Here is a 15,394-nt window from a genome sequence, read left to right as displayed (position 1 = left end):
TTCTCTTCTCGTTTTGGGTGTGGGTCCAGGAGGGCCAGGCAGAACCATTTGGGAAGGATGGAGAGCCAGCTGCAAGACGGGGTCGGGGAGAGGGTGGGGATTAGATTTGGACCCGGATGTAGACGGAGGTGCAGGTTGGACTCCATGTGGAAATGAGCAGACATCAGGGTCTGGGGTTCTGATGGAGGCCTGGCTACAGTCACCTTTGTCATTGTAGTCAAGTGGGTGGGCTGGCAAAGCCAAGAGGACCTGGGCCTGTGATGTCTGTCTACAGACTGGAGGTGGAGATTGAAAGGGTGAAGGGGTGAGGGAGGGAGAGCTAAGGAGGAGGGAAGAGCTGGGGGGTTGGGCATGGCCGTCCCCCGCTGAGCTTAACTTCCTTTCTTTTTTAAAAAATATTAACAATGGAAACAAAAATGCACCTAAAACTGAAGCTTCTAGAAGGACCACTTGTTCTTGCTTGTCTTATGTGGCTCTTCAAAGTTGACCTTGGCCTCCCCCTGGCCTTGGGTTTCAGAGCTGGGTCTCTAAAGACATCCTTGTTGACAACACTTTTGTCCGAGATGTCCACAGAGGACCTTGTGGGCATGAGGTGATTGTAGTTATAAACGCCCGCAAAGGACTTGATCTTTGACCTCCTGGCAATTGTCACTTCTCGGGGATGGTCATAAGGGCAGCCTGAGAGGTGCCATCACCAGTGTTCTTCACAGTGACAGCTTTGCATCTGGAGTGGCAGCCAGCCAGCAAGCTTCCCTAGGTCTCATGAACTCACCCAACTCAACAGCAAGCTGCAGAAAAAGCAAGGTCAGTTTTTGAAAATGGGTGACGCGGGAGAGCTGGCCTGGCCCATGGAAGCTCCCACTTCCCAGCCCCTCAAGACAGAATCAGTTGTTAAGCACCTGCGTCTTGTGCTGCTTGTGGGGGGTGGGCCACCCAAGACCAAGGCTACAGAAGTATGTTCCGAACAGTTTTTGTCGGTGGCTCCCACACTTAGCAGCTAAGGGATGGGCTCCCTCAAAGCCAGCTGGAAACTGAGACATTACCCACAGAAGCCCTGCTGAGCAAGGCCTCAGAGCCTGGGCAGGGTTTTATGGAGAGGAACAGGGACTCCTGGTGGGGCGCAGAGGACAGAATGGAGGATTTGCCAGAAACCAGTCAGGTCATAGGGTGGGAGAGAGCAGGGTTTTATAGCTATCCAAGCTCAGCCTGCAGGCTTGTTGAGGGGGTGGGGGTGGCAGTCACCGAATCAGGAGCTGGAAAGAACCTCCAGATAAGTCTGCTCTCCTTTGAGACTGTTTTCCAGATGAAGAAGCACCAGATGGGAAGGGCCATCTTATGGCCACTGCTAAAGGGGCTGAGGTTAGAGTGGTACCCTTCCAGGGTGTCCAGGGTCTGTATTCTGCTTTGGTTGTCTCTTTTCTATTTATTTATTTGTTTATTTGTTTATTTATTTATTTATTTATTTATTTATTTATTTATTTATTTATTAACTATTTATTAATTTTGGTTTTTCGAGACAGGGTTTCTCTGTGTAGCCCTGGCTGTCATGGAACTCACTCTGTAGATCAGGCTGACCTTGAACTTAGAGACCCACCTGCCTCTGCCTCTGCCACCACTGCCTAGCTACTTTGGTTGACTCTGAAGTGTGTTCCCTCCTTGGCCATGGGGCCCACAGAACCAGCCTTCAATCGCTTGGTCCAGCACTTGAGCCCACCCCCAGCCACAGCCCACCTCCAGCCACAGCCCACTCCCAGACATAGCCCACCTCCAGACATAGCCCAACCCAGCCAGAGCCCACCCTCCTGCCATAGCCCATCCTCCTGCCATAGCCTACCCTCCAGGCATAGCCCACCCCCAGCCAGAGCCCACCCTCCAGCCATAGCCTACCCTCCAGCCATAGCCTACCCTCCAGCCATAGCCTACCCTCCAGCCATAGCCTACCCTCCAGCCACAGCCCACCCTCCTGCCATAGCCTACCCTCCTGCCATAGCCTACCCTCCAGCCACAGCCCACCCTCCTGCCATAGTCCCTGTAGCTCAGCACCCCTCAGCTCTGGCTATGAAGCCTGCCTGCTTAGATGCCTGGCTTGGGCATCATTCTCCCAGAGGCCCAGAATTGTCACTCTTAGAATCCCCCGTTGTGTGTCTCCACATGCTTCCCTTCTCTGGCTCCTCACCACCCTTGAACCTTTCAAACCACTATCTTATCCCCCTCCCCGAGTCCATCAGAGCTCTCCTCCAAGGCCCAGGGAGACAGCTCCTTCTCCAGTGAGCCTTCCTTGACAACCTTCAGCCTGGGTGGGTCTCTCCCAGGTTCCTACAGTCTCTGGGCTCCCTCTGGGGAGTTAGGGTGTGTCCTGCTGAGCTAGGGTGTGTCCAAGCCTGTACTGTGTCCCAATCTGCCCCCATCCCAAGCTCTCTGAGTCTTTCTGGGCTGAGACTAGCTCATGAACCCAATGGAGCTGAGTAAAAAACATGCCTCAGAAGTGTCGAATGTGGGGTTGTCTTTTGAACCTTACTTAGGACAAGAAAAAAGGGAAAGCAGGCCACGTGGTGAAAAGTAGCCATATTCTTATAAACAGGACTGTTTACTCTGTCCCCTCTGTGTCCCAGTCCACCTTAGCCCAAGTCATCTTTTCCGAAGCCTCCCCACAGATGATGTCACCACCATCTGACAGGTGGAAACTGGGGTTCCCAAAGGACAGGTGACTTGCCCCATATCATGACCAGCTCTCAACATGGGAGGGAGAGTTGGTAACTCAGAGCAGGTGAGCAGGCTGGCCTCTGACTCAGTGGGCCTGTGTGCTTGTCATTGACTAGTCTCTAGACCTGTGATGAAGCCCTGAACCTTCTGGCTGGCTAGGAGCTGGGCAACCAAGCAGGAGGGGGATCACTGGACCCTGGAGGTCTGCTTACTCCAGGCTTCTGGGTAGAATCCTGCTGGATCTACTCAGCAGGGGGCAGGGCTTCAGTCATTGTGAGTCACAGGCTCCTGGGGAACTTCAGCAGCCCTGGAGTTTACTGTGTTCAGAGATTTAGAACTCTGTACCTGCAAGATTTGGAGTAAAACCTTCCATCACGCACTGGATGGCTCAGAGGACTTGGCATCAGAACTTTGGGCATGGCAGGTTTCCCATCTGTACCATCCTGAGTCAAGAGTGGCCATCCTACCTCTGAGCCCCCTGTGCTGAACAGCTTAGACCTGTGTGGGAGGCTGGCTAGAGTCTCCGGAGACAGGCCTGGGGAGAGACAAGACGGCGGCGGCGGGGAGGAAACAGGAACTTTCCAAGAGAGAGAAAGATTAGTTTGTGGGAAAGGAGAGAATGGACAGATAAGGCCCTGTGGAGAGGTAGCTCAGGCCAGAGGAGCCACACCATGTGGGGCCCAGCCCAGCCCCAAACATCTCTGCTGCGTTCTGCCACAGACCAGGGGACACAGACCAGGCCTCAGACAGGAGTCCAGACCCAAGAGAGGCCAGACGGTGTACAAAGAGCTCTGGCATCGCCCAGCATCTTGCTTACTTCCTTGTGGTGTGTGACTCCAGGCAACCTCTGGCCTCTCTGGGTTTCTGCAGCCGTTGTCTTCAGCTACCATAACTATTCCGTGGCATAGAGCCCACCATCTCTGTTTTATTAACGAGGAAGCAGGCTCATAAAAGAAAAAAAAATGTGGTTTAAGGTCATGGCATACCAGTGGCAAAGCCAGGATTCAAACCCCCGGCTGTCTGGCTCCAACGTCTAAACCTGTTCTCGCCTTCCGTGTGGGCTCCCGAGGGGTGAGAGTAGCCTCTGCTGAGCGGGGTTTGGTGTTATCCGGGAGGGAGAGAGAACAATCCAGGACTGAGCAGTTGGGAAGTCTGTGGCTTTCCTGCCAGGCCTTCCTCAAGTGAACTACTACTGGGCTGTCCCCGCCTGTCCACCAGGCCACCACCCACCTTCAGAGATGGCTGGCTGCAGGCAGAGTACTTGAGCAGTCATACTTTTTTTTTTTTTTTTTTTTTTTTTTTGGTTTTTCGAGACAGGGTTTCTCTGTGTAGCTTTGCGCCTTTCCTGGAACTCACGCTGTAGACCAGGCTGGCCTCGAACTCACAGAGATCCGCCTGCCTCTGCCTCCCGAGTGCTGGGATTAAAGGCATGCGCCACCACCGCCCGACTGAGCAGTCATACTTTTAACAGGTCCCTTTGGCCAGGCGGCGGTGACACACGCCTTTAAACCCAGCACTCGGGAGGCAGAGCCAGGTGGATCTCTGTGAGTTCGAGGTCAGCCTGGTCTACAGAGCGAGATCCAGGACAGGGACCAAAAATTACATAGAGAAACCCTGTCTTGAAAAACAACCACAACAAAAAAACAACCAAAAAACAAAAAAACAGGTCCCCTTGCTCTCATGAATAAATCCATTATCTGCTCCCCAGGCTGGTGGCTGCTGAGGACATTCTCCTTATCAGTCCCTGGGTCTCCACTGCCTCACCTGCATAGGCCTCAGGGCCAAGGTTGGGGGGTGTCTGAGGGAAGAGGAGCAGAGAAAGACTTGTCCACAGCCACAAAGCTGATGAGTGAAGACGAGACCTGGAGAGGGGCCTGGGCTCCTGGGCAGGGCCCAGGTGACATTAAACCCCAAATGTTTATTTTATGTCCCCACTGCTTCTGCCGCCATGAAAGTGTGCTGGGCTCGAGGGGACTGAAGCGCAGGAGGCAGGCTGGGAGGCACAGGGCCGCAGCCCGCAGAGTCTGTGAATTTGAAGGTTCCTTCCAGCTCTAGATCCACAGTTACGGGGGGTTTCCTTGACTCTGGGCCTCTTCTTGGAAACAGTCCAGGACACAAGGATGCCGATTCTAGCTTGTGTATGGTTTGGATAACCCCAAACAGTTCCCTTTGCCTTTCTCCACCAGAGGCACACAGATGGTCTTGTGCCGGCCTCTCTCCCTACTCTCACACCTCCAGTTCCAAGCCCTCTCCTCACTCCAGTGCCAGCCAATCCGTCTGGCCCACGGCAGGCAGCCACCTCATGCAGACCCCAATTCCATTAACCCTAGAATCTTCCTAGGAGGATATCAGCATGGCTGCCCCAGCAAGGCCCACGTCACTGTGGCTGGAAGGACAAGGAGCAGACATGGACAGGGAACACTGGGACAGTGAGTGAAAGAGATAGGCGACAAGGTCTCTTCAGGAGACAGACTCGGGGCCTTCAGGTTCACGGATACTGCAGTTCCGTGGGATTCCATGGAGGCCCGGTGGAGTGGCCCTGCTCTTGGTGACAGCTGACACTCACTGACTGGATTGAGACCAAGTCTCTGCCCTACCCATGATGAGTCTTGAGCCCCTCCACTCCCAGGTTGCCTCGTCTCTATGAGCGTCTCCCCTCATACACACCTCAGGGCCCCCTGTGCTCTTTGGGCCGTGAACAATGACAAATTGGACTCTGAGCATATACCATCTGGCCCGCTGTGGTCTCCCAGCCCCACTCCAGGCTCGAGGAGAGCAAAAATACCAGTGATGAGGCCCCCTCAGGGAGAGACTGGAGTCCTTGCCCAGACTGGGTTTATGTCACTTCCCTGATGCTGTCCACCCGGTGTTTGGAGAGTCCCAGGCCCCATCCACCTCTGGATGGCAGTCTATAGATGAGAGACCTGAGACTCCTTCTCCACCAGAATCCCTCTGGCCCTGGCCTCAACCAGGTTCGATCCTGCCGAGCCTTGTCACCTTGTCCCCAAGCTTCAGTCTCCTACACACCTGGTGGGTGTGGGCAGTGAGGCATTCTCCAGCTCCCTCTGTCGGGCAGGGCCATGGAGGGATTGAAGCAGAAGCAGAGGCTGGAGTTCAGCATCCTCTGGATGAGGCCTGGACACTTGAAGCAGGACATGTATTCCTAGGAGAAGCTCTCAAAGTAGGCATGACTGGAAGGTTCTAGAAGTATACTCACAGCCAGGCATGGTGACATAGGCCTGTAATCCCAGAACTTGGGAGGTAGAGGAAAGAAGACTGAATTTGAGGGTAGCCCGGGCTATATAGTAAGACTTTATCTCAGAAAGCCAAAACCAAGGCCAGTGAGATGCTTCAACAGGTCCACATCCTTGCTGCACGGGACCAGCAACCTCAGTTTGACTTTCAGAGCTCATGGAAGGGTGGAAGGAGAGAACCAATGGACAAAAGTTGTCCTCTGACACACATATGGTGTGTCAGCATGCATACATACATCATGTGTGCACATCCACACAAGTGCACACACGTACATATATAACAAATAAACAACCAGTTAAACAACAAAAACCCCCAAATCCCTGCCTAAAAACAAAACTTTCCAAATTTTGGCACCTAATACCTGGGGACATGGATACCCTGACAGAGTCACTCTCGCTCGGAACTGGGTCCCTACGGTGACAATGCCTCATAATGACCTCCTCCAGGGCACCTCTTGTGTCCTAGGCACTCCACATGCTGATGGTTATAGGTCACCCCATGAACCTGTCATTGCATCCTTGCTGCAGAAACAAGTCACTCCAGAGCCAGGATGCATAGACCACCACATCATTTGTGGATGGCCCGTGTCACTTTTTGTGACTCAGTTCTTTTATGTGTAAGATGAGGGCAACCGTATCCCACACCCCCACTCTGAATTGAGGGAAGAAGCCAAGGGTTTGGGTGTGCAGTAAGAGACTAAGCCTTGAGTGATAGCTTGGAACCATGGAGCCAGGATCTGAGTCCTGTACTCCTCAGACAGCCCCACCCATTGGTCTTGTGGCTCCGTGTTCTTTGGGTGCTGGAGAACAGTTCCCTGCGACAGCCCTTGCCACAGTGTCTCAGTTTATTATTGAGGGAAGAGGGAAAATGTGTCTAGTTAGCATCCGGGCACTGTCACATAAGCCTGGTCCTCCTCCTGTGAGCATCTTCCTGGGGCATCAATCACATGGTTATTGGTCTTTCCCCTCAATGCCACTCACTGAAGGTCAGCTGTGCAGCAAGTGTCCATATTCCCCTGATGACATCTTGGGAGGTCTGCCCAGTCCTTCTGCTTCCAACCCTATTCTTTTTCTTTTTTCTTTTTCTTTTTCTTTTTTTTTTTTTTTTTGGGTTTTTCGAGACAGGGTCTCTCTATGTAGCTTTGCGCCTTTCCTGGAACTCACTCGGTAGCCCAGGCTGGCCTCGAACTCACAAAGATCCACCTGGCTCTGCCTCCCGAGTTCTGGGATTAAAGGCGTGCGCCGCCACCACCGCCCAGCCTCTAACCCCATTTTACAGATGAGGAAATGGAACTAGAGGGTTATGGCTGCCTCAGGACCTGCTGTGGGTCAGAGGCAGAGGCCTCTGTGGAGCTCGTGATAGAGTAAGGTCAGATGCCATCAATCTCAGTACCCTCTGTAGTGGCCTCTGGGAGGCAAGACTTCCTTTCAGTGCTGAGTCTGGGTGCTGGCCGCCTAGGGAATGGACAGCCCAAATGTTTAGTCTATGCAGAAAGAAGCAGGGCTCAGATCCTGGCCCAGTGGCCCTGATCAGGCCCTGTGCTAAGAGTCAGCACAGAGGTCTACATCCAGTCACCTGTGCTGTGTCCCAGGGCTCAATCACATACTGTTAGGGTGCCTGAATGCCACCTTCTGTAATTCCTCTGAATTAAGATTGTGTTTCGCATGAACAATCCTTTCCCCAAAATAATAATCATTAGTAGAGATACACAGGGATACATGGGACTACCACATTCTGAGGTAGCCCCAAAACTCTACAGGGCCAGCACTGTAGGCCGTTCTATATGGGAAACCAGGGCTCCAGGGGTCAGTGTGACTTCCCCAGGGTGACAGCATGAAGGAGATAGACCAGTGAAGGGTTGGGATAGAAAGGCCCCTGCCTCACACAGCTCAGCTCCTTGCTTCCTTTCCCCTCTGCTGGAGAAACCGAGAAACCATGAGGTAAGCCAGTCTTAGAATTTCGCATCAGAGGCAAGCCCTCTTCCCAAGAACTGGCGTGCTTTCCTGGTCACACGGTGCAAACCGCCTTTACTGCGGCCAGTACAGGATGGTCAGCCCTAATCACAGTCATTACGCGGGTTACCTTGACTGACAGTTTTCCACTGACTTCAGGGACCTGTGTTGGGGTTTCCTTATGGCCCTTTGTTTTACACTATCATCAAGCCAGTCATGATGCACACACCTGTAATCCCAGCACTCGGGAAGTAGATGCAGGAGGGTATCCTAGGCCACACAGAGCCTGTGAAGCCAGCCTGGGCTACATGAGACCCTGTCTCAAAAATAAACAGTAGTAAAAAAAACTCAACCGAACAAACTCCTCTTAGTCTTCAACCATGTTAGAGTGGCTGTGTTGATATTTCGTAATCTGCCATTTTCCTGTTCGTGCAGCTGTGCTAGGCATACCTATCCTACCCTCTTCCAGGCCCACTCCGTCTGCTCCTGACAGGTCTGGCTGGCCCATTTTCCTCCATCTCCAGTCACGCCTGGCCTGGGTAGTAGGCTGCCCTCCACCCGGCCAGTTCTAACCCCTATCTGGGTGCTGCGCTGCATGAGCGTCCTGGCTCCAGGCTGTCTTACAGCTTCTCTCTTTCCCCTTGTCTGGGCACTGCTCTGAAGGATCCTGGCAAACAAGGCAAGCCCGCTCATCCCCAGGCCCCTCCAGCTTGGGAGACTGGCAGAGTAAGCAAATCTGGAAGGCTCGCAGTGTACGCACTTTAACAGGTGGCCAAGGAGGCTTGATAAAAGCAGTGTGGGGTGGCCAGGAACACTGGCAGAAGATGAAGGAGGCTTCCGGGGAGACCTTCCAGGGGAGGTGGCATTTGGACAGAGTTGGTATAGAGTGGGAGAGCCCCGTGTTCATGGTGGCTGACGGGGAGCCAAGACATGGAGATGCCATTATAATGACTAGCGTGCCATGAGTGGGCTACAGATGAAGTCCGAGGGGGAACAGGGTCAGACTGAAGGATCGTGGGAGCCACTGAGGATTTTGTGACAAGGGCTTAGTGCAATCTTCTCCATGCCAGGCTCTGAACTGGGCACCTGGCATCTGACTTCTCGTTTGATCTCCTGGCAATTCTGTGGTCTGGGCCTGATTTTCAGACCCATTTCAAAGGCAGCAGAGGCCCAAAGAGGGGAGGGACCTGGCCAAGGTCACCCGGTGGGAGGCCTCTCCCTTCCTCCTGGGCCTGTGGTAAATTAGCACCCAGGAGGAGGGGACACTCCCTAAGACTGCGTGTTTTCTTTAGCCCCTTCTCTGCGCATCTGCCCATAAATCACTCTGACACTTGTGAGGGGGGCAGAGACATGCAACATCACCTCCATGGGGAAGCCGTTCCCAGGCCCCTGCACTCCAGTGTGCCTGTGGTTCTTGGCTCTGGACATTGGCTCCCCAACCCTGGGCTCCAAATGTGGAGCCCAGAATTCTAGGGGAGACATGTTTTCCCTGGGCTGGGAGGGAGATTCAGGAGAAAAGGAGACAGCCTCCTCCCACCAGATGAAGGCTAGGAAGGCTCCATGCCTGGGTAAGCCCTGGTCTGCGTGATGAAGTGTGGAGGCCCAGGAGTGACCTGAAGCTCCTCTTGGTACACTTGCCAACAGCTGTGTGTGGCTGCTCTGGTCAGCTCAGGAGTGAAGCCCTGAGGCAGGGAGCCCTCCGGAGAGGAAAGACGCTGCCCCCCACCCCCCAGCCTGCCCTTAGGCCTAACTGCCCCTCAACCTAGGTGATGGAGGAAAGAAACCAGGTTCTTTTCACCCCAAGTGCCTGGGGCTGTTTGGAGAAGGCCTTGGAGCCTTCCAGGATCTGTGGAGGATACACCTTGGGGTTCAGAGAGCACCTGTCATTTACAGGGCTCACCTAGGCTGGGAGATACTCAAGAAGTCCCTCTCAGCTTGACAGGTCAGGCCTCAAGATGCCCTGGCCACTTCTCATTCTTCTAATCTCCACACCCCACCCTTGTGAAACTGCTGCCTTTGCTCAGGCCGACACTCTGCGCAGCTCTGCCCCCATGCCCAGGAATGTCCAGAGGTCCTGCTTGTACCTTCCCTCATGGCCTGGTCTCTGGTCCCAGAATGTAGGTCACACCATATGGTGGGGGGCAGCATAGGACCAGAGGGGGGAAATCATGGCTTATGGGGGTCCAAGCTGGCCGGACCAACCTCCCAAGCCTCCATGCTCAGCTTCCCCATCCTGTAACTACACCAAGGTTGTCATGGAAGAACTGCTCCACCAGGTTCATCCTGGGCTTCAGGACACTTGTCATTTGCCATCTCTATAGGTCACAGGGGTCACCTCTCCGGATGCTTCTTCTTGCTTCCCTTCTACCATGGCGGCCCACACTGCTCTTCAGGCAGCTGAGGGGCACACCAGGAGTCAGGAAGATGTGGGGAGGCAGGTCCCTGGCACCAACAGGGATCCCCTGAGTACCCAGTAGGGGGAAGTATTGGAGTGGCAAGGTGAGTAGAAACGGGAAGTAGGGGTTCATAAATAGGCTGGCAGGGGGCCAGCCTCCCCCCAGACCTCTCCTGGGCCCCTAATAGACCCCATGGAAGCTGCTTGTCAAGACCTCTTGCCTAATTATCAAATTGTTCCCAGATCCCCTCCCGCAGCCTGACCCTCCAGCAGTCTGTCAGTAGACAGCCATCTCAAGAAGAGCTTGTCCTTGGCCCACACTCGGGACAGTGTGGGGGTTAAGTCCTTGGCTGCCCCCTGCCCAGCTTCTGCTTTCCTACCTCCCCGCAGGGACACAGGTAATTAGTGTGTGCCTACTCCCCAGAAGCCACAGTCCCTGCCATGCCCTAATCAGACTCTGGGGGCAGATTGTGCTCACTTTATGTCAAATCTGCCCCCAGCCCTTATTTGACCTCTGTCCCTTTACCTCAGCAAATCCTCTGTCTGCCCTTTCCCTTACATGGATCCCCACCTCAGGCCAGAAGTCAGTCTGTGGCGAGCATGGTTCTTCCTAACCACCCCACACAGGGAGCCACAGCCTAGGGCCTTAACTACAGAACTGAGGCCTTACCCTGAGGTGGCCTGCTCTGGGCCCAAGGGAGCTAAGAGACAGATGGAGCAGGGACTTCCCAGGATCCTCTGTGAGCCTTTCCTCATCCCCACGTAATGCTTCCCAATCTTCATGCACACTCCCGAACACAGCACACACACACACACACACACACACACACACACACACACACACACACACACACGAGGACCCAGTGAGGTAGTAGGGAGCCGACATCTGCAGGACAGGTGTGACCCAGCTGTTAATCAGTGCTTGGAAGGAGCATGTGGAGAGACCCACAGGGAGGTGAGAGCAGCCAAAGGTTTTCTGAGGTTCTCACAGCCCCTCACGGTGGCCACACCATGAGCCAGCAGCTTGTCAGCCCCTTAGTCACCCTCTTCTGTTTCCAGATGGGACTCTGAACAGACAGGGACTCCGGGGAGGTGGAGGGAGATCACACAATGTTGAGGGCAGCTGGACTTCCTACCCTACCCTTGTGGCCTGAGCCAGGACTCTCCCAATCTGCCTGGAAGGGAGAGGGCCAGGCAGCCCAGCAAGGCCTCCAGGCTAGGGAGGCTGACCCATTTCTGTAGGAGGACATGTGACCTCGAGACAGTTGTCCCCACCAGAGTGGGGGCTGATCGGCTGTGAGTGAGGCAGAGCTCCTGTTCCTGAGGTGTTAAGGACCAGCTGAAGGCTGCCAGGGCGTGCAGGGCAGGGTCCTCAGTGGTCCAGCTAGGTGTGGCATTTCTGCGGCTCTGCTCGGCATTTAGGGACTGCCAGAGTGGAGCGACCCTCTGGAGTCTCAGTTAAGTGCCTCTGGCCCCCACTCTATGATGCTCTTTGGAGCCTAGAAGTGTTTGTGTGGGCAGATGGGAGTCCAGGTCCGCACTTAGGAAGGGTGGCAGGGGCTGTGCCTCTTCAGACCTCACTGGCTCCACATGCAAGTTCCATAGCACCTGCCTCACCAGAACTGAGCTGGATTAGACTGGATCGAACCAAGTGCTCCAGAACCTAACTGCAGGAGGGCCTTCTGGAGGTAGTGTGGCTGAGGAAATGAGAGGGCGAGCAGACAGAAGGGCTGAATGTGGGCCTGGAACCCAAGCAGGCTGAAGACAGGTGTAGGTGGATGGGGGTGGGGAGGACTTCAGGCATGGAGCAGGACCCCGGGGCCTGTGCAAGGGACGTGGGTTTTCCTTGCAAGACCTCGGTGTCCATGATAGCTCAGGCTGTGGCCACAGGAGGCGGCAGATCAAAGGGCTAGGCGGGTAAGGCTAACAGCTGAGCTGACACTGACTATGCTGACCCCAGCTGATGGCCAGGCCTTGGGAAAGGAGCCCGGGAGAGGCCTGAGAGGAGGCTGGAATGGCAGCCTCTGGTCCAGCCAGACACACCTCTTGTGTGCTGGACTCCAACAGGATTTTGCCTTCATCGTGGAATCATGCCCACACCCAAAGAGCCATTTTACACAGGACACCAAGCCCTGACATTCTTTCTCTCTGTGTGTCCTGCCTTTATCCCTCAACACAACAGAGACGTGAGTCTAGGGGAAACTTCCAAATTGATTAGGGAGAAATGATCGAAAGGGTGTGTATGGGTGAATACCAAGGGGTGGTCTCTGTCAGCTCAGAGGGTATGCTGCCGGCTCAGCCTTCCCCGAGGTGTCTGCAGGCCTCTGTCTCCCTGTCTGTGAAATGGGGAGGTGGGGCTCACGGCTCTCAAGGGGCCCTCCAGCTCTGAGGTGGGAGGGACTGGTGGGCTTCCAGAAAAGAGGCCCTCCCCTTATAGTTAGCAAGCCGCCTGTTCTGTTGGAGCTGATCAAACCCAGACGGAGGTGGAGCCGCTTCAGTGATGCACAGGGTCTGAGGTGCCAAGAATTCACCCTCCTTGTTCCAGTGAATAGCTGGGCTCCTGCGGAGTTCGCAGGGTGGGCCAGACTTCTCATCTCCTCTCTTCACTGTGCGCCTGACCGCGGAAGGCAGGGTGGGAAGGAGACCCAGGACCAGGCCTCCTGGTGTGCCTCCTGGCCAGCCTGTGGAGGTGCAGGAAGGCTGCGGCACCATCATCAGCACACTCTCAGTGGGAAGGGCTCGGACACAGACGGGCAGCTTGGCCCATTATTCCCTTCATGTAGTGAACAAACGCTCAGAGAGGTCCCAAGAGCTGGCAACCCTCCCCGCTTTCCCGAGTCTTTAGGGGTCCCCACCTGTTCTTCTGTGTCCCCTCCAAGTTTGTAAAAGCAACAAGGAAATGCTGAGCCCACAGGGTGACATGGGCAAGGTGCACGGTTGCCATCTTCTCTCAGTTCTGTGATGGGTCCCCTGTACCTGTGTGCTACCTCGGGAAAGGGGCCTGCACACCCACACACACATGCACACACAAACACACACATGCTTACATACACAAACACACACACATGCACACATGTATACACACACAAGCACATACACACACATGCACATATCACATACACATGTATACACATGCACACACAAGCATGCTCACATATACAAACACACACAAGCACATATGTATACACACACAAGCACATACACACACATGCACATATCACATACACATATACACACATGCACACACACATGCTCACATACACAAACACACACATGCACACATGTATACACACACAAGCACATACACACACACACACCCATACACACATACACACACAAGGAGTCTGACTGGCTTGCCTGTTGTCCCCTGTCCCACCTCCCCCCCCATGCCTCCTCTTCTCTTGAATTCCCACTTGACTCATCAACACTGTATCTGAGCTCTAGGGGGCTTGACCATGGCCAGTCAGGCCTCAGTGGCCTCTTCGACACTGGAACCTGGACAACACTTCGTGACTTGCTGAACTCCGGGGAGGTGGGACACCTGACTCAGCTCCTGTGTCCTCATGTCCACAGAACCCAGGCTGGGTCAGATGGCCCCAGGGAACTAGGAGACTCTTCTTGGATGCTGGACTTGGAAAAACCAGAATCTGAGGTCCCCTCATCACTAGGTCTCCTCTGAAGTCCTCTGCTCCATGGTTCCTGTGGGCGTCATCCTGGACTGTGCCTCCCAGGCACACACACCTGGCTCCTGCCATGTCAGTCTCTTGCGTGTCCAGCCCCCTTCCCCTCAGAGGGGACTCCTGTTCCTGCCCCCTAGCCTAGGTGGATGGAGTTCCTGGACTTGAACTTGTAGTCACAGGGGCCTTAGAAATACAGCCCCCAGGGATGGAGAGATGGCTCTGTGGGTGAAGAACTTGCCACACAAGCCTGCTGACCTGAGCTTGGATTCCCAGAATGCGTGGTGTAGTGTGCAGTGGCTCTCAGATCTGTTCCCTCAGCATCCTTGTTGGGAGATGGGAGGCAGCCAGGAGAATCCCCAGACACTTGCTAAGTAGCCATGAAACCCTGCCTCAAACAGGGTGGAAGGTGAGGACTAACACTAAAGTTGTCCTCTGAATACTACAAGTGTGGCACGTGCCCAACTCACATACCTGCATGTGCATGCCCACCCATGTACTACATTAGCAATACACACAAAAGACTTAAAACGGGGTCAGGGGTGCCTTGTGGTGCCAGGCGGTTGGGCTCTGTTATGGTGAGCAACTATAGGGTGAAGGTATGGAAGAGAGAGACAGAATGATTCATGTCCTGTGGAGAGAGGCAGATCTGAAGAGGTAAGGAGTGGGCTGAGGTGGGTGGCCTACTTGTCACCCAGAGCCATGGTGATGTCCTGACCTGTGCTGCTGCTGGAGATCTGCCATGTGGTGGTATGGGGGAGGGAAAGATGCCCTCCTCCCCTCGACATCTTTGGTAGGTGGGAGGGCTTACCCCACCTCTCACCAACCACCACACTAGGGAGAACAGGCCCTGCACCTCACCTGGGCAAGCTGGCCCTGAGATCATGAGAGCAGGAGAGCTGGCCCTGCCTTGTATCAGCTGCAGTACTTGGCCTGGGCAGTACAGTAGAGTGGGATGTGAGAACAGGACAACCGGCCCCGCCCCTTCCTGCTTACTGCATTGGGTGGGTTAGCCAGGGTGGTGCTGGAGAGCTCACCCTGGTGGTGAGGATGAGGGAAAGCTGGCCGGCTGACCAACCCAGCAACCACCCAAGCCCAAAACCAGGGCTATGAATTGGCCCACCACCTATGATCTGCTGGAGCATGTGAAGGGGCATATCCCGCAGATCCAAAGCTGCAGGATCTCCATGACACAGGACAACAACAGGATATCCAAGAGAAATCCCAGTGAGGGGCCAGCATCGACAGTGTAGCAGAAGCCGGAGGCCTCAAACCAGACCGATGACTCACTGCAATGAACAGTTACAAGTAAAGATATATCTACAGAGGGTAAGCTGTGTGACTCACTGTGTCACACTGCAGCTTCCACGATGAGATTTTTCTTTGAAATTGTATTTTATCTTGGCAGCAGG

At 54.4% G+C, this 15,394-nt stretch overlaps 1 pseudogene; it reads right to left on the bottom strand.

The window, feature by feature from the left end:
* Positions 1-422: 422 nt before the first annotated feature.
* Positions 423-10,281, bottom strand: LOC128123923 (60S ribosomal protein L27-like; annotated as a pseudogene).
* Between the last annotated feature and the right edge of the window lie 5,113 nt (positions 10,282-15,394).

The sequence above is a fragment of the Peromyscus californicus genome, unplaced genomic scaffold (assembly GCF_007827085.1).
Source record: "Peromyscus californicus insignis strain IS unplaced genomic scaffold, ASM782708v3 Scaffold_4__1_contigs__length_199733344, whole genome shotgun sequence".
Lineage (NCBI taxonomy): Eukaryota > Metazoa > Chordata > Mammalia > Rodentia > Cricetidae > Peromyscus > Peromyscus californicus.
The sequence above is the reverse complement of the archived record's forward strand: the minus strand, read 5'-3'. Positions and strand labels throughout refer to the sequence as shown.